Source organism: Oncorhynchus mykiss, chromosome 11, assembly GCF_013265735.2.
Source record: "Oncorhynchus mykiss isolate Arlee chromosome 11, USDA_OmykA_1.1, whole genome shotgun sequence".
NCBI classification, from domain to species: Eukaryota; Metazoa; Chordata; class Actinopteri; order Salmoniformes; family Salmonidae; genus Oncorhynchus; species Oncorhynchus mykiss.
This window is the reverse complement of record NC_048575.1, coordinates 65,700,680-65,722,196: the sequence shown is the minus strand read 5'-3', so window position 1 is coordinate 65,722,196 and position 21,517 is coordinate 65,700,680. Positions and strand designations below refer to the sequence as shown.

The window sequence follows — 21,517 nt, the reverse complement described above, 5'->3', positions numbered from 1 at the left end:
CCTTGGCCGCCACAAAGCCGATGACCATCTCTCTGTTTGTTTCTCTGCCTTTTACCACAACTTTGTTAATAATAACTATTTATTTCTCTACAGGTCTGTTACCTTCACTGCCGGCTGATGTGTCGCTCATTGCGAGGTAATACCGGGGGAAGAGGAGCAGTCTAGAACTTGTGAAGGCGAGACAGTGCACAGCGAGTCTCCTAAATACCAGAGGATAGCGATGGCTTGAGATTACTTTAAAAAGGTGCCAATGCGTTTTACACTCAATCGTTTCTAATGCCTTTCATTTCCTGATTCATACACTTGAAAGACGAAGAGAATGGAGGATTGAATGTGATTGAGAGAGAGGGATAAAGACTAGAGGACTAGAGGCTGGGGAACAGGACAAGCAGCGGTCGACGACAGTTTGGCAAGATACTAACCACAGGGATAAAGGGAGCTAGAGAGACAGTAGAGAGGAGAGGAACATAGAGGGGAGAGTAAGGAGAGATGTTGAGCTACAGAAATGCAACACTCACACACACATAACAACCTAGTAAGTTGTCTTATTCATGTGACTTCGGCTCTAGCAAGAGAGGAGACCATGGATACGAGAAGAAAGCGGGAACAGAGATCGAGCGGCTTGTCGCTTGACAGAGACCGTCCGCAGTGACATGGTGGTACTAGAGACGTCGACAAACAGCAACATCATTTGCAACAAAGCCTAAGAGGACAGAAACGATTCCGGCGTCTCTCCTTCTCCATAGCGTGGCTGCTTTGCCTCTCCTTCCAGTCGGCCGGGTTGGTCTTTCAGTCTCACTCGGTCCTTCCAATGTTTTTCCAACGTTATCCCCTCACCATTGCTCAGCTTTAGCACCATCGTCGCTGGCTCGCTCCACTGGTTCATGCTGCCCCTCTAACCGCCCTTCTCTGCACCTTCTCTTCTCTCTGTCCTCACTCTCTCCTTCAGCAGCACTGCTAGAAGTTTGGAATCGGATTTATGGCAGAAGAGGGGGAAAAAACATGGCCGACGTCTCTTCTCTCCTCCATGCAGATGAGATCCTTGCCGGCTCCTGCGCAGTATCGTTCTCTTATTATCCCTCACTGAGCATGTGAGCGCTGCGCACTTGCTGGATTAACTTGAGTAACCTCTCCCTCGATCTCTCTCTTTCACGCTCTCTTTTTTTGCTCCCGCTTTCTCTCTCACTAGTTCGGTTTCCGTCCCTTCCTTTGCTTTCCTTCGCTCCAGGTTCATCGCAGTCAGTGTCTCTCCAACCCTTTGAGGCTTTTACTCTCTGGCCCTGTTGTTCACAGTCCTCCACCAGCGCTGTCTGGCACACACTCACAACCCAAAGACAAACACGGCACAACCCAAGCCGGTGCCTAGTAAAGGGAAGTTTGTTATGTCACATGCCCAGGAAGCACCAATGAGAGAGAGAGAGAGAGAGAGAGAGAGAGAGAGAGAGAGAGAGAGAGAGAGAGAGAGAGAGAGAGAGAGAGAGAGAGAGAGAGAGAGAGAGAGAGAGAGAGAGAGAGAGAGAGAGAGAGAGAGAGAGAGAGAGAGAGAGAGAGAGAGAGAGAGAGAGGGGGCAGGTGGGCGTAAGAGCTAGTGAAAGCATGTAGTTATGACATAGCTGTTACATCATCAGAATCTCACAACCTCGCTCCCACCCTGCCCACCCGCTCGCACAGGCTGGGTGGATGTGTCATATGACAGTGTGTAGACCCCCCCCCCCCCTCCCCCATCACACACACACACTCATTCATCCACCCTCCTGACTACGCTTGCTCTCTCCCCCAGTACAGTGACACAGCATTTCTTGCGCTTAGAGCGAACTTAACCCTCTCCATTCTCTAGAATAACACACTCTCTTGTTGTGAGCAGATGAGCATGTAAAACAACAAAATAAGCAAACTGTGTATCACCGCGTACCACTCGCCAGTTTTTAGAACCAGAAATGCTACATTATTTCACTTGAATACAACATGAATATGAATTCACAAAATTAATTTGATTAGCCAAACCTATTTCTAAAAAGCTGTTCTCGCTATGTCATATAGACAGTTGGAGTTCGGTTAAATAATCGTGATGCTTTTAAGCAACCAGTTGGCCACTATATACAGCAAATGCATCTACTAATAGCAGTCTACACTCCAATTCTCCTGTCAGAACTATACTGTTTTTTAAATGAATTTCTTTCCCAAAAAAGTAAGCAAACATAATCAATGTTTGTTACGGTAACCCTGAGGTATTTTTAGGTTAGTGCTACTGTTTTGTGATAGACCGCCAGGGAAGAGCAGACCAGCAGCCATCATACCTCAGACAACAGACCTACTTATCTAGTATGGCAAGACCGCCACCTCCCTGATGAGCCCTGTTGGCCCTGGTAGTCACCTCAGTACGTCAGAGTCACTTCAGTTGACGGCCATGTCCGGACTGTATTGTGGACCCATAAAGGGCTGTTTTCTGGACACAGATTAGAATTTCCATTGAGTTTGTTTCTAATCCAAGACTAGTCCAAGACTTAATCTGTGTTCAGCAGTGGTGCGTAATCATGGATGCCAAGGGAAGCCAGGCTTCCCATAAAGTAACACACTCCTCCCCTCCAGCTTCCCCAGTGATTTTACCCTCGTACCCTTTCTCGTAACCAGCCCTTTATGTGTCGGATGGGGACAAACTAACATCCACTCTTTTCAAAGTGAAATTTAAATAACACAGTTGAAATATTATGGGGTATTGTGTGTAGATGATTTTTAATTTATTAGGATCCCCATTAGTCGAAGCCAATGGTGACAGCTAGTCTTACTGGGGTCTGACACATAACGAAAAATACAAAATACTTTACAATTGACATGAATTTAAAAACATTAACATGTAGTGTGTGTGTGCATCTATCAGTTACACATACATGTCAGTACATACACACACCAAGTAGGTCACATGTCAGTACATACACACAACAAGTAGGTCACATGTCAGTACATACACACAACAAGTAGGTCACATGTCAGTACATACACACAACAAGTAGGTCACATGTCAGTACATACACACAACAAGTAGGTCACATGTCAGTACATACACACAAGTAGGTCACATGTCAGTACATACACACAACAAGTAGGTCACATGTCAGTACATACACACAACAAGTAGGTCACATGTCAGTACATACACACAACAAGTAGGTCACATGTCAGTACATACACACACCAAGTAGGTCACATGTCAGTACATACACACAACCAGTAGGTCACATGTCAGTACATACACACAACAAGTAAGTCACATGTCAGTACATACACACACCAAGTAGGTCACATGTCAGTACATACACACACCAAGTAGGTCACATGTCAGTACATACACACACCAAGTAGGTCACATGTCAGTACATACACACCAAGTAGGTCACATGTCAGTACATACACACACCAAGTAGGTCACATGTCAGTACATACACACCAAGTAGGTCACATGTCAGTACATACACACACCAAGTAGGTCACACGTCAGTACATACACACAACAAGTAGGTCACATGTCAGTACATACACACCAAGTAGGTCACATGTCAGTACATACACACACCAAGTAGGTCACATGTCAGTACATACACACCAAGTAGGTCACATGTCAGTACATACACACACCAAGTAGGTCACATGTTGTGTGTATGTACTGACATGTGACCTACTTGGTGTGTGTATGTACTGACATGTGACCTACTTGTTGTGTGTATGTACTGACAAGTAGGTCACATGTCAGTACATACACACAACCAGTAGGTCACATGTCAGTACATACACACAACAAGTAGGTCACATGTCAGTACATACACACAACAAGTAGGTCACATGTCAGTACATACACACAACAAGTAGGTCACATGTCAGTACATACACACAACCAGTAGGTCACATGTCAGTACATACACACCAAGTAGGTCACATGTCAGTACATACACACCAAGTAGGTCACATGTCAGTACATACACACCAAGTAGGTCACATGTCAGTACATACACACAACAAGTAGGTCACATGTCAGTACATACACACAACAAGTAGGTCACATGTCAGTACATACACACAACAAGTAGGTCACATGTCAGTACATACACACAACCAGTAGGTCACATGTCAGTACATACACACCAAGTAGGTCACATGTCAGTACATACACACCAAGTAGGTCACATGTCAGTACATACACACAACAAGTAGGTCACATGTCAGTACATACACACAACAAGTAGGTCACATGTCAGTACATACACACAACAAGTAGGTCACATGTCAGTACATACACACAACAAGTAGGTCACATGTCAGTACATACACACAACCAGTAGGTCACATGTCAGTACATACACACCAAGTAGGTCACATGTCAGTACATACACACCAAGTAGGTCACATGTCAGTACATACACACCAAGTAGGTCACATGTCAGTACATACACACAACAAGTAGGTCACATGTCAGTACATACACACAACAAGTAGGTCACATGTCAGTACATACACACAACAAGTAGGTCACATGTCAGTACATACACACAACAAGTAGGTCACATGTCAGTACATACACACAACCAGTAGGTCACATGTCAGTACATACACACCAAGTAGGTCACATGTCAGTACATACACACCAAGTAGGTCACATGTCAGTACATACACACAACAAGTAGGTCACATGTCAGTACATACACACAACAAGTAGGTCACATGTCAGTACATACACACAACAAGTAGGTCACATGTCAGTACATACACACAACAAGTAGGTCACATGTCAGTACATACACACAACAAGTAGGTCACATGTCAGTACATACACACAACCAGTAGGTCACATGTCAGTACATACACACCAAGTAGGTCACATGTCAGTACATACACACCAAGTAGGTCACATGTCAGTACATACACACACCAAGTAGGTCACATGTCAGTACATACACACAACAAGTAGGTCACATGTCAGTACATACACACAACAAGTAAGTCACATGTCAGTACATACACACACCAAGTAGGTCACATGTCAGTACATACACACACCAAGTAGGTCACATGTCAGTACATACACACACCAAGTAGGTCACATGTCAGTACATACACACCAAGTAGGTCACATGTCAGTACATACACACACCAAGTAGGTCACATGTCAGTACATACACACCAAGTAGGTCACATGTCAGTACATACACACACCAAGTAGGTCACACGTCAGTACATACACACAACAAGTAGGTCACATGTCAGTACATACACACCAAGTAGGTCACATGTCAGTACATACACACACCAAGTAGGTCACATGTCAGTACATACACACCAAGTAGGTCACATGTCAGTACATACACACACCAAGTAGGTCACATGTTGTGTGTATGTACTGACATGTGACCTACTTGGTGTGTGTATGTACTGACATGTGACCTACTTGTTGTGTGTATGTACTGACAAGTAGGTCACATGTCAGTACATACACACAACCAGTAGGTCACATGTCAGTACATACACACAACAAGTAGGTCACATGTCAGTACATACACACAACAAGTAGGTCACATGTCAGTACATACACACAACAAGTAGGTCACATGTCAGTACATACACACAACCAGTAGGTCACATGTCAGTACATACACACCAAGTAGGTCACATGTCAGTACATACACACCAAGTAGGTCACATGTCAGTACATACACACCAAGTAGGTCACATGTCAGTACATACACACAACAAGTAGGTCACATGTCAGTACATACACACAACAAGTAGGTCACATGTCAGTACATACACACAACAAGTAGGTCACATGTCAGTACATACACACAACCAGTAGGTCACATGTCAGTACATACACACCAAGTAGGTCACATGTCAGTACATACACACCAAGTAGGTCACATGTCAGTACATACACACAACAAGTAGGTCACATGTCAGTACATACACACAACAAGTAGGTCACATGTCAGTACATACACACAACAAGTAGGTCACATGTCAGTACATACACACAACAAGTAGGTCACATGTCAGTACATACACACAACCAGTAGGTCACATGTCAGTACATACACACCAAGTAGGTCACATGTCAGTACATACACACCAAGTAGGTCACATGTCAGTACATACACACCAAGTAGGTCACATGTCAGTACATACACACAACAAGTAGGTCACATGTCAGTACATACACACAACAAGTAGGTCACATGTCAGTACATACACACAACAAGTAGGTCACATGTCAGTACATACACACAACAAGTAGGTCACATGTCAGTACATACACACAACCAGTAGGTCACATGTCAGTACATACACACCAAGTAGGTCACATGTCAGTACATACACACCAAGTAGGTCACATGTCAGTACATACACACAACAAGTAGGTCACATGTCAGTACATACACACAACAAGTAGGTCACATGTCAGTACATACACACAACAAGTAGGTCACATGTCAGTACATACACACAACAAGTAGGTCACATGTCAGTACATACACACAACCAGTAGGTCACATGTCAGTACATACACACCAAGTAGGTCACATGTCAGTACATACACACCAAGTAGGTCACATGTCAGTACATACACACACCAAGTAGGTCACATGTCAGTACATACACACAACAAGTAGGTCACATGTCAGTACATACACACACCAAGTAGGTCACATGTCAGTACATATACACACCAAGTAGGTCACATGGGGGAGAGGTGTTGTGCCGTGATGTATTTTTGTATTTATGTTTTTTAAACCAGGTTTGCTGTTCACTTGCGCTGTATAAGATGGAAGTTCCATTTACTCATGTCTCTGTATAATACTGTATTTAAGATGGAAGGGAGTTCCATTCACTCATGTCTCTGTATAATACTGTATATAAGATGGAAGGGAGTTCCATTTACTCATGTCTCTGTATAATACTGTATATAAGATGTAAGTTCCATTTACTCATGTCTCTGTATAATACTGTATATAAGATGGAAGGGAGTTCCATTTACTCATGTCTCTGTATAATACTGTATATAAGATGGAAGGGAGTTCCATTTACTCATGTCTCTGTATAATACTGTATATAAGATGGAAGGGAGTTCCATTCACTCATGTCTCTGTATAATACTGTATATAAGATGGAAGGGAGTTCCATGCACTCATGTCTCTGTATAATACTGTATTTAAGATGGAAGTTCCATTTACTCATGTCTCTGTATAATACTGTATATAAGATGGGAGTTCCATTTACTCATGTCTCTGTATAATACTGTATATAAGATGGAAGGGAGTTCCATTCACTCATGTCTCTGTATAATACTGTATATAAGATGGAAGGGAGTTCCATTCACTCATGTCTCTGTATAATACTGTATATAAGATGGAAGTTCCATTTACTCATGTCTCTGTATAATACTGTATATAAGATGGAAGGGAGTTCCATGCACTCATGTCTCTGTATAATACTGTATAAGATGGAAGGGAGTTCCATTCACTCATGTCTCTGTATAATACTGTATATAAGATGGAAGTTCCATTTACTAATTTTTCTGTATAATACTGTATATAAGATGGGAGTTCCATTTACTCATGTCTCTGTATAATACTGTATATAAGATGGGAGTTCCATGCACTCATGTCTCTGTATAATACTGTATATAAGATGGAAGTTCCATTTACTCATGTCTCTGTATAATACTGTATATAAGATAGAAGGGAGTTCCATTTACTCATGTCTCTGTATAATACTGTATATAAGATGGAAGGGAGTTCCATTTACTCATGTCTCTGTATAATACTGTATGAGATGGAAGGGAGTTCCATTTACTCATGTCTCTGTATAATACTGTATATAAGATGGAAGGGAGTTCCATGCACTCATGTCTCTGTATAATACTGTATATAAGATGGAAGGGAGTTCCATTTACTCATGTCTCTGTATAATACTGTATATAAGATAGAAGGGAGTTCCATTCACTCATGTCTCTGTATAATACTGTATATAAGATGGAAGGGAGTTCCATTCACTCATGCCTCTGTATAATACTGTATATAAGATGGGAGTTCCATGCACTCATGTCTCTGTATAATACTGTATATAAGATGGAAGGGAGTTCCATTCACTCATGTCTCTGTATAATACTGTATATAAGATGGAAGGGAGTTCCATTCACTCATGTCTCTGTATAATACTGTATATAAGATGGAAGGGAGTTCCATTCACTCATGTCTCTATATAATACTGTATATAAGATGGAAGGGAGTTCCATTTACTCATGTCTCTGTTTAATACTGTATATAAGATGGAAGGGAGTTCCATTCACTCATGTCTCTATATAATACTGTATATAAGATGGAAGGGAGTTCCATTTACTCATGTCTCTGTTTAATACTGTATATAAGATGGAAGGGAGTTCCATTTACTCATGTCTCTGTATAATACTGTATATAAGATGGAAGGGAGTTCCATTTACTCATGTCTCTGTTTAATACTGTATATAAGATGGAAGGGAGTTCCATTTACTCATGTCTCTGTATAATACTGTATATAAGATGGAAGGGAGTTCCATTCACTCATGTCTCTGTTTAATACTGTATATAAGATGGAAGGGAGTTCCATGCACTCATGTCTCTGTATAATACTGTATATAAGATGGAAGGGAGTTCCATGCACTCATGTCTCTGTATAATACTGTATATAAGATGGAAGGGAGTTCCATGCACTCATGTCTCTGTATAATACTGTATATAAGATGGATGGGAGTTCCATGCACTCATGTCTCTGTATAATACTGTATATAAGATGGAAGGGAGTTCCATTTACTCATGTCTCTGTATAATACTGTATATAAGATGGAAGGGAGTTCCATTTACTCATGTCTCTATATAATACTGTATAAGATGGAAGGGAGTTCCATTCACTCATGTCTCTGTATAATACTGTATATAAGATGGAAGGGAGTTCCATTTACTCATGTCTCTGTATAATACTGTATAAGATGGAAGGGAGTTCCATTCACTCATGTCTCTGTATAATACTGTATATAAGATGGAAGGGAGTTCCATGCACTCATGTCTCTGTATAATACTGTATATAAGATAGAAGGGAGTTCCATTTACTAATGTCTCTGTATAATACTGTATATAAGATGGAAGGGAGTTCCATTTACTCATGTCTCTGTATAATACTGTATAAGATGGAAGGGAGTTCCATTTACTCATGTCTCTGTATAATACTGTATATAAGATGGAAGGGAGTTCCATTTACTCATGTCTCTATATAATACTGTATAAGATGGAAGGGAGTTCCATTCACTCATGTCTCTGTATAATACTGTATATAAGATGGAAGGGAGTTCCATTTACTCATGTCTCTGTATAATACTGTATAAGATGGAAGGGAGTTCCATTCACTCATGTCTCTGTATAATACTGTATATAAGATGGAAGGGAGTTCCATGCACTCATGTCTCTGTATAATACTGTATATAAGATAGAAGGGAGTTCCATTTACTAATGTCTCTGTATAATACTGTATATAAGATGGAAGGGAGTTCCATTTACTCATGTCTCTGTATAATACTGTATAAGATGGAAGGGAGTTCCATTTACTCATGTCTCTGTATAATACTGTATATAAGATGGAAGGGAGTTCCATGCACTCATGTCTCTGTATAATACTGTATATAAGATGGAAGGGAGTTCCATTTACTCATGTCTCTGTATAATACTGTATATAAGATAGAAGGGAGTTCCATTCACTCATGTCTCTGTATAATACTGTATATAAGATGGAAGGGAGTTCCATTCACTCATGTCTCTGTATAATACTGTATATAAGATGGAAGGGAGTTCCATGCACTCATGTCTCTGTATAATACTGTATATAAGATGGGAGTTCCATTTACTCATGTCTCTGTATAATACTGTATATAAGATGGAAGGGAGTTCCATGCACTCATGTCTCTGTATAATACTGTATATAAGATGGAAGGGAGTTCCATTCACTCATGTCTCTGTATAATACTGTATATAAGATGGAAGGGAGTTCCATGCACTCATGTCTCTGTTTAATACTGTATATAAGATGGAAGGGAGTTCCATTTACTCATGTCTCTGTATAATACTGTATATAAGATGGAAGGGAGTTCCATTTACTCATGTCTCTGTATAATACTGTATAAGATGGAAGGGAGTTCCATTCACTCATGTCTCTGTATAATACTGTATATAAGATGGAAGGGAGTTCCATTTACTCATGTCTCTGTATAATACTGTATATAAGATGGAAGGGAGTTCCATTCACTCATGTCTCTGTATAATACTGTATATAAGATGGAAGGGAGTTCCATGCACTCATGTCTCTGTATAATACTGTATATAAGATGGAAGGGAGTTCCATTCACTCATGTCTCTGTATAATACTGTATATAAGATAGAAGGGAGTTCCATTCACTCATGTCTCTGTATAATACTGTATATAAGATGGGAGTTCCATTTACTCATGTCTCTGTATAATACTGTATTTAAGATGGAAGGGAGTTCCATTTACTCATGTCTCTGTATAATACTGTATATAAGATGGAAGGGAGTTCCATTCACTCATGTCTCTATATAATACTGTATATAAGATGGAAGGGAGTTCCATTTACTCATGTCTCTGTATAATACTGTATATAAGATGGAAGGGAGTTCCATTTACTAATGTCTCTGTATAATACTGTATATAAGATGGAAGGGAGTTCCATTCACTCATGTCTCTGTATAATACTGTATATAAGATGGAAGGGAGTTCCATGCACTCATGTCTCTGTATAATACTGTATATAAGATGGAAGTTCCATGCACTCATGTCTCTGTATAATACTGTATATAAGATGGAAGGGAGTTCCATTTACTCATGTCTCTGTATAATACTGTATATAAGATGGAAGTTCCATTCACTCATGTCTCTGTATAATACTGTATATAAGATGGAAGGGAGTTCCATTCACTCATGTCTCTGTATAATACTGTATATAAGATGGAAGGGAGTTCCATTTACTCATGTCTCTGTATAATACTGTATATAAGATGGAAGGGAGTTCCATTCACTCATGTCTCTGTATAATACTGTATATAAGATGGAAGGGAGTTCCATTCACTCATGTCTCTGTATAATACTGTATATAAGATGGAAGGGAGTTCCATTCACTCATGTCTCTGTATAATACTGTATATAAGATGGAAGTTCCATTTACTCATGTCTCTGTATAATACTGTATATAAGATGGAAGGGAGTTCCATTCACTCATGTCTCTGTATAATACTGTATATAAGATGGAAGGGAGTTCCATTTACTCATGTCTCTGTATAATACTGTATATAAGATGGAAGGGAGTTCCATTTACTCATGTCTCTGTATAATACTGTATATAAGATGGAAGGGAGTTCCATTTACTCATGTCTCTGTATAATACTGTATATAAGATGGAAGGGAGTTCCATTCACTCATGTCTCTGTATAATACTGTACGTTTCCTTGAATATGTTCTGGACCTGGGGACTGTGAAAAGACCCCTGGTGGCATGTCTGGTGGGGTAAGTGTGTGTGTCAGTGCTGTGTGTAAGTTGACTATGCAAACAATTTGTAGTTTCTTAGCAAAACAAGAAGTGACGCAGTCAGTCTTTCCTTAACTCTTCAACAAGATAGACTGGCATGCAGAGTATTAGATGAGTGAGAAAAAAATATCAATATAATCCATTTTGATTTCAGGCTGTAACACAACATAATGTGGAATAAGTCAAGGGGTATGAATACTTTCTGAAGGCACTCTGTGTTCTCCTAAAGCCCTAACAGACATAACAACCTGGTTTACTCTCTAACCACAAAGCACACAACTACCACAGACGACTTCATAGAAAAGTGAGTGCTCTGCTCTCAAAACAATACAGGGTTGTTCCATAGCAACAACTGATAAACTGACATAGTGAATAATAACAACACAGGTGCTGTTTGATGAGGGACACCTAAAGAAGGAGAATGTGATGATTCCATAAACAGACGTAGTGAATAATAACAACACAGGTGCTGTTTGATGAGGGACACCTAAAGAAGGAGAATGTGATGATTCCATAAACAGACGTAGTGAATAATAACAACACAGGTGCTGTTTGATGAGGGACACCTAAAGAAGGAGAATGTGATGATTCCATAAACAGACGTAGTGAATAATAACAACACAGGTGCTGTTTGATGAGGGACACCTAAAGAAGGAGAATGTGATGATTCCATAAACAGACGTAGTGAATAATAACAACACAGGTGCTGTTTGATGAGGGACACCTAAAGAAGGAGAATGTGATGATTCCATAAACAGACGTAGTGAATAATAACAACACAGGTGCTGTTTGATGAGGGACACCTAAAGAAGGAGAATGTGATGATTCCATAAACAGACGTAGTGAATAATAACAACACAGGTGCTGTTTGATGAGGGACACCTAAAGAAGGAGAATGTGATGATTCCATAAACAGACGGACAATTCAACACGTACAGTAGGAGTACTCTATTTGAACATGAGGTGCGTGGTATGTGGTATCTCAGAAATGAAATTAACTTAGACAATCATCAGGAGGTGTGATTCAACATCTCAACTCCTCCATCTCCGTCTCTCACTCTTCCACACACACATGCACAGAGCAGAGTATTGGCCTTGTAGGAGTGCTGACAGTATAGAGAAGTGCAGCTGTGTTCACATTTTTACCATGACTACTAGTCTGACTCATCTTCTAACACACACACACACACCAACACATGTATGTACCTACTTTACCAAGACCAGTGGAGGCTGGTGGGAGGAGCTGTAGGAGGATGGGCTCATTGAACTGGCCGGAATGGAATAATCGGAACGGAGTCAAACATGGTTTCCATATGCTTGATGTGTTTGATACCGTTCCATTTCAGCCATTACAATGAGCCCATTCTCCTACAGCTCCTCCCACCAGCCTCCACTGATCAAGACAGGTGGGGTGAATCTCAATGATGTAAATGACAAAACATGAAAAACAGAGCATATGATTTATTTCTACAGGGTACAGAGGAACCCAGCTCTCAGTGTAGAAGATGGCAGGTGTAAGACATCAGGTAGTCCTAGCGGATGATGCAACCACATGCAACCCTCTCCCCTCATGTGTAGGGAGGCTTGTGTCAGAACAACCACTGTGTCTTCCATTCAGGTCCCATCTTCTCTAACAGCAGAGGACTATGCAGTATACAGTGCATATCTTCTTCTGGAGGAACACAGCCTAGGTCATCAATAGATGACAGAGTCCAGACACCCAAATCAGATCATTGCTCTGTGTTCCTGACAGAGCAGGGTCCAACCCCCACTCTGATGTCTTCCCGTCAGTCCCTGACCCACATTACACACCCTCCTCCCCTCCAGCCTCATACCATCAAGGTCATCTGTTCTGACCCACATTACCACATTACACACCCTCCTCCCCTTCAGCCTCATACCATCAAGGTCATCTGTTCTGACCCACATTACCACATTACACACCCTCCTCCCCTCCAGCCTCATACCATCAAGGTCATCTGTTCTGACCCACATTACCACATTACACACCCTCCTCCCCTTCAGCCTCATACCATCAAGGTCATCTGTTCTGACCCACATTACACACCCTCCTCCCCTCCAGCCTCATACCATCAAGGTCATCTGTTCTGACCCACATTACCACATTACACACCCTCCTCCCCTCCAGCCTCATACCATCAAGGTCATCTGTTCTGACCCAAATTACACACCCTCCTCCCCTCCAGCCTCATACCATCAAGGTCATCTGTTCCTACCCACATTACCACATTACACACCCTCCTCCCCTCCAGCCTCATACCATCAAGGTCATCTGTTCTGACCCACATTACCACATTACACACCCTCCTCCCCTCCAGCCTCATACCATCAAGGTCATCTGTTCTGACCCACATTACCACATTACACACCCTCCTCCCCTCCAGCCTCATACCATCAAGGTCATCTGTTCTGACCCACATTACACACCCTCCTCCCCTCCAGCCTCATACCATCAAGGTCATCTGTTCTGACCCACATTACCACATTACACACCCTCCTCCCCTCCAGCCTCATACCATCAAGGTCATCTGTTCCGACCCACATTACCACATTACACACCCTCCTCCCCTCCAGCCTCATACCATCAAGGTCATCTGTTCTGACCCACATTACCACATTACACACCCTCCTCCCCTCCAGCCTCATACCATCAAGGTCATCAGTTCTGACACACATGCTCCATGTGACACACACACACACACAGACATGCATAAGCACACAGGCTGAGAAACACACACAGGCAAACACACTAACGGTCACATAAACAGGGGAACACACGCAAATGAACATTTAGAGGATTGTTCCTCTATCTGTACACAGAAGAGTGAATACTGCAGAGTACAGGCTGGCTGGCTGGCTGGTGTAACACATTGGATTGTGCTCTCACGCATACATACACAATGACAGAGGGTCAGTGGGTGCATCGGTGAGGATGAATGCTGAGTGGGACTGAAAGTGTAGCATAGAAAACAGGAATAACAAAAATATCTGAGAATCTATCCTCATCCATCTTTCTGCTCACTAATTCTGTTTTTCCCCTACTCTGTGTTGTCCCTGACCTGTGGGCTCCTACTCTGTGTTGTCCCTGACCTGTGGGCTCCTACTCTGTGTTGTCCCTGACCTGTGGGCTCCTACTCTGTGTTGTCCCTGACCTGTGGGCTCCTACTCTGTGTGGTCCCTGACCTGTGGGCTCCTACTCTGTGTTGTCCCTGACCTGTGGGCTCCTACTCTGTGTTGTCCCTGACCTGTGGGCTCCTACTCGGCTCTGGGCAGGAACAGAATTGGGCAGAGAGAAACACATAGGGGGACACAGAGAGGGGGACACAGAGAGGGGGACACAGAGAGGGGGACACAGAGAGAGGGACACAGAGAGGGGGACACAGAGAGAGGGACACAGAGAGGGGGACACAGAGAGACGTATGGTGGCGGTGTAGGTTATCCACCTGAGGTTAGGTTATCCATCCGCCCTCCCTGACACGAGGCATGTGCAAGTCAGCACGCGCGCACACAGCCCACCTGGGGGTGTGAGGTCTGCCTGCCTGCCCCACTCCACCACTCCTCAGAAAGGGAGAGAGGAGGAGAGGAGGCATGAGGAAGGAGAGGGGAGGGAGAGGCCAGGGTGGAGTCACCAAAAACACTCCAGCACCAAGAGAGGGGGAGGAAAATGAAGAAGGAATAGTGTTTTTAAAAGAGTGGTCTTTGTGGGAAAGACTTGGGACTGAATGGAAAATAGAGGGAAATATGAGGAGGCAAGGAATGGGTGGAGGGAAGAGGGGAAGAGGGTAGAGAGATGGGGGGAAGAAAGGGTGAAAGGGTTTAACGTAGTGAACAAAAGGAGGAAATAATACCCTCACAAATGGTTCAAATACTGTATTTGACAAACAGTGGAATGGATAGCAGATGATGTCACTGTAGTTAGATGAAGTCATACTGTTTAAATCTCACAATAGCACCTTCTTTCAGTTGGATTACTTTGGGTAGGAATCTGACCAAGACCCATGCATCAAAGACAGACAGACAACAATCAGTAGGCTACAGCAGTACAGTGAAGGAAAATACAAAAAAATAATACAACTATGGTGCAACAATCTAACACCAATGAGAGAGAGAGAGAGAGAGAGAGAGAGAGAGAGAGAGAGAGGTGGGTGAGAGAACTAGAGAGAGAGAGGTGGGTGAGAGAACTAGAGAGAGAGAGAGAGGTGGGTGAGAGAACTAGAGAGAGAGATGTGGGTGAGAGAACTAGAGAGAGAGAGAGAGAGAGAGAGGTGGGTGAGAGAACTAGAGAGAGAGGTGGGTGAGAGAACTAGAGAGAGAGAGAGAGGTGGGTGAAAGAACTAGAGAGAGAGAGAGAGAGGTGGGTGAGAGAACTAGAGAGAGAGAGGTGGGTGAGAGAACTAGAGAGAGAGAGAGAGAGAGAGGTGGGTGAGAGAACTAGAGAGAGAGAGGTGGGTGAGAGAACTAGAGAGAGAGGTGGGTGAGAGAACTAGAGAGAGAGAGAGAGAGAGAGAGAGGTGGGTGAAAGAACTAGAGAGAGAGAGAGAGAGGTGGGTGAGAGAACTAGAGAGAGAAGTGGGTGAGAGAACTAGAGAGAGAGAGAGAGAGAGGTGGGTGAGATAACTAGAGAGAGAGAGGTGGGTGAGAGAACTAGAGAGAGAGGTGGGTGAGAGAACTAGAGAGAGAGAGGTGGGTGAGAGAACTAGAGAGAGAGAGGTGGGTGAGAGAACTAGAGAGAGAGAGGTGGGTAAGAGAACTAGAGAGAGAGAGGTGGGTGGGAGAGAGCTAGAGAGAGAAGGGAGAGTGAGCTAGAGAGAGAAGGGAGAGAGAGCTAGAGAGAGAGAAGGGAGAGAGAGCTGAAGGGAGAGTGCTAGAGAGAGAGAGAGAAGGGAGAGAGAGAGCTAGAGAGAGAGAGAAAAGGGAGAGTGAGCTAGAGAGAGAGAGAGAAGGGAGAGTGAGCTAGAGAGAGAGAGAGAAGGGAGAGTGAGCTAGAGAGAGAGAAGGGAGAAAGAGCTAGAGAGAGAGAGAAGGGAGAGAGAGCTAGAGAGAGAGAGAGAGCTAGAGCGAGTTAGAGAGAGGAGATAGATATAAATATATAGAGGGAGTTAAAGCGAAAGAATAGAGAGAACCTTCCCCTGCACAGTGGCATTTTGCCAGCCTTGTCTCTCCCAGGAGTCAGGCTAAGATTAGCTCCCCATATGTTCAAGTCAGGCGTAGCCCGTTTTAAAGGGCCAACGCTCGCCTTGCCTGTAGCACTGCAGAGAACACACCATCAATCCCTGTGCTCTGTCATGCTTTACATCAACCACTACATACCATACATATCCAATAACCATGACGTCTGTTGTAAAATATCTAACGTTTTCAAGCCATATTGTATCGTCTATATACCAAGCTTGTAGCCTAGCAGATTGTATCCATGTGTCTAAATCGTTTCCAGACATCACACCCAGCAACACACCAGACATGCCCCCAAGCAACACACCAGACATGCCCCCAAGCAACACACCAGACATGGCCCCAAGCAACACACCAGACATGCCCCCAAGCAACACACCAGACATGACACCAAGCAACACACCAGACATGCCCCCAAGCAACACACCAGACATGCCCCCAGGCAACACACCAGACATGCCCCCAGGCAACACACCAGACATGCCCCCAGGCAACACACCAGACATGTCCCAAGCAACACACCAGACATGTCCCCAAGCAACACACCAGACATGTCCCCAAGCAACACACCAGACATGTCCCCAAGCAACACACCAGACATGTCCCCAAGCAACACACCAGACATGTCCCCAAGCAACACACCAGACATGTCCCCAAGCAACACACCAGACATGCCCCCAAGCAACACACCAGACATGTCTCCAAGCAACACACCAGACATGTCCCCAAGCAACACACCAGACATGTCCCCAAGCAACACACCAGACATGGCCCCAAGCAACACACCAGACATGGCCCCAAGCAACACACCAGACATGGCTCCAAGCAACACACCAGACATGACTCCAAGCAACACACCAGACATGACTCCAAGCAACACACCAGACATGACTCCAAGCAACACACCAGACATGACTCCAAGCAACACACCAGACATGACCCCAAGCAACACACCAGACATGACCCCAAGCAACACACCAGACATGACCCCAAGCAACACACCAGACATGACCCCAAGCAACACACCAGACATGACTCCAAGCAACACACCAGACATGACTCCAAGCAACACACCAGACATGGCGCCAAGCAACACACCAGACATGGCGCCAAGCAACACACCAGACATGTCTCCAAGCAACACCAGACATGGCTCCAAGCAACACACCAGACATGGCTGGCAGCAACACACCAGACATGACTCTAAGCAACACACCAGACATGGCTCCAAGCAACACACCAGACATGGCTCCAAGCAACACACCAGACATGGCTCCAAGCAACACACCAGACATGGCTCCAAGCAACACACCAAACATGACACCAAGCAACACACCAGACATGACACCAAGCAACACACCAGACATGGCCCCAAGCAACACACCAGACATGGCCCCAAGCAACACACCAGACATGGCCCCAAGCAACACACCAGACATGGCCCCAAGCAACACACCAGACATGGCCCCAAGCAACACACCAGACATGACTCCAAGCAACACACCAGACATGGCCCCAAGCAACACACCAGACATGGCTCCAAGCAACACACCAGACATGACTCTAAGCAACACACTAGACATGGCTCCAAGCAACACACCAGACATGGCTCCAAGCAACACACCAAACATGACACCAAGCAACACACCAGACATGACTCCAAGCAACACACCTGACATGCCTCCAATATCATGAAAACTCAAAACAAAGCTACAGGGATACGTTCTAAATTGTGACATGTAATAATCATGGTTTGGCAGGATTCATGACAGTACTATACACAAACAGTTCCCAGTCAGAGAGGGAGAGTAGCCAGCAGAGGGGTGAGAGTTAAACACATGCCACTACAGCCTCTTCCTCCTCCCCCATTCATTTTTCGTTAACTACTCAGCCATTCTATACTCCAGGAGAAACCAGACGCCAGCCGGCACGGGCGAGAGCCACAACACTACAAACATGCTACACCATTTCCAGGGCACCGTAAACTCAGTCAGCCCCACAGACAGGTCCGATGAAGGGGAAGAGACACCACTTAGGCCAAGCCATGGGTCCTCAGTCAGCCCCACAGACAGGTCCGATGAGGGGGAAGAGACACCACTTAGGCCAAGCCATGTGTCCTCAGTCAGCCCCACAGACAGGTCCGATGAAGGGGAAGAGACACCACTTAGGCCAAGCCATGGGTCCTCAGTCAGCCCCACAGACGGGTAAGATGAGGGGGAAGAGACACCACTTAGGCCAAGCCATGGGTCCTCAGTCAGCCCCACAGACAGGTCCGATGAGGGGGAAGAGACACCACTTAGGCCAAGCCATGGGTCCTCAGTCAGCCCCACAGACAGGTCCGATGAGGGGGAAGAGACACCACTTGCAGGAGAGTCCATTATAGAGTGTTCATTAGAGCAGAAACATGCAACAGGGATGCTGATGATACTCAACCCCTTCTTGACATTTGAGTGGTCCCTGTAGACTGCATCAGGGGAGGAGCACGAGTTGGTGAATACAGAACATGAATCCAAATGTCATTTAGGTTCCCACTGAGGCTCAATATGTTTCATGCACATCTTGGTTGGGGAGTATTATGGGGTGACAGACACTTGATTTCAAGTGGTATTAAACAGGTTTTATTGATAATTAAAGAATATCTGACGTAACCAATGGAAATACAACCAAATGGAATAATTGTTCTTCGTGCTCTACAGATACGTTCCTAAGAGCTGTTTTCTACAGAACACAGGTGCATCGTGATTCTTCATTGAAAGCTCTGACATTTGTTCTCTACATGTGGGCAGTCTTTTCAAAACTCCACCTTCTCAATCCAACAAACAGTCCATGGCCTATTGCCAACAAGCTGAATGGAATAGCTATCCAGAAACACCACACGCTTCCTGTAAATACTACATACACATCGCTCCCACACACACACGCAACCCATCTCAACACATGACCATCCTAGAGGGAGGTCATGCCATGATGTCATCTGCCACTCACTGTTGCCACAGAAACGAGGTCACGGCTAACCCTTTCTAAATCAAGGGAGGGGATTCCGCAACATGGCACCATATTCCATTTATAGTGCACTATTTTTGACCAAGGCCCATAGGGTGTCATTTGGTACACACCCTGGTTAAACCAAACCCGCTAGCACAGTACTTTCCATCTGTAGTCAGAAACACAATGACTCGGTGTCTTTGTTCCATCCACCTTTCCGCTTTACAGTCTATGTGTATTTGCGCATGGTGCAGGTGCACATTTGATGAATGAACAGGAAACACTTCATTTGAAGAGAAGAGAAATCACACCAGCATGGTAACTGTGGTAACTAACACTGCTCTAGCATTTCCTGAAAAGCTACTACAAAGTGTTAGAACCCTACTACAAAGCCCAGTATAATCCTTCTAGAACTGAAAATGTATACATTGAATGTGTATATTTATTTGTATATCGTATGTATATACAATGTAGAATTAAAGAGTGAAAACTAGATTTTTATAGAGTATGCTGAAGTGATTCTTCAACGGGGGGGGGGGGGGGGGGGGGGGATGTTTGTATGGATGGGGTGAGCCGGCCTTGACTATTTTCCAGAATGACGTTTTAGCATTTGTGGCACAAATCCCATTCAAGTCATGGGACCGATATTAGCATTTTTCGAGCATCATGTCCAAATCATCCAAAAATTTATTGCGAAGCTCACCAAAGTCACGTATAGATGATTTGAACATGCAAACAATGCTAATAACGGCCCCATGACTTTAATGGGAATTGTGTCACAAATGCTAAAATGTTAGCATTTGGAAACACTGCCAGACACGGACAAATAAACTAAACCCAAGCATGGATTGCTGTCATACCTTGTACATAGACTGCTTACAGGGTAAGGAAACCAATTGTTCATTTTGTAATTTGGGTGAACTCTCTCTTTAATCATGACAACAGATGGTGCCCAAGAGCCTTAGCTGATAAGAATGTAGCCTATCAGCAAACCTGCGGAAGTTCACTGAGGTCAAAACTAACATGACAACCATTTCTCTGACTGTCTGAACATGTCTAACTGAAACGGTGAAAACAGTCAGTTCAACAAGAAAAGCCTTCAACTAAATTCTGCCCAAAATAAAGTGACTGTACAGAGTATACAGAGGTACACATGTCAAAACTCAACATTGACAACCAGTCTAACAATGACAGAATGCTCCAAAAACAGACACGTGTCAGAATATTGGACATTGATCAGCTTTGCCAGTCTCCTGCTATAAACAGACTGCCAGTTCAGCAACAGCACGGACAGAATGTTCTGTCTGAAACCGTAGCAGATTCACTCCGTATATAAACACACCAGCGTGCCACGACTTGGTAGACCAGGGAACAACAGCCCGCCAGCGCTTAGAGGCCACGTGCTACAGGTTACCACACACACACACGCACACGCGCATGCGTGTCTGTGTGACCCACTAACTTTTAGCTCAGCTGACTTCAGAACTCTGAGAGGAGGGCCTGCCCCCTGTCTCCTGAGCCTACGGTTCCTCCTCCTTTCCTCCTCCTCTCGCTGGCCGCCTTTCTCAGCACATGCCTGACTCTGCCGCCAATCGCCACCCAGCCCGGGACGCTTTAAAATCCGACCCAGCCTTGCCGCCAGCCACTTAATCACAACAACCTAGTGCACGACGCAGCCGCCAGAAAGCCTGAGCGCTGAACTAGCAGCCATGCAGCGAGCTAGAGGGGG

General features: G+C 44.0%; 1 protein-coding gene across 5 annotated transcripts in view; it reads right to left on the bottom strand.

Annotated features, from left to right (window-relative positions):
* Positions 1-21,517, bottom strand: part of LOC110536245 (methylcytosine dioxygenase tet3) — an 85,946-nt gene that overhangs the window by 40,438 nt on the left and 23,991 nt on the right. The gene's annotated exons all lie outside the window — the stretch shown is intronic.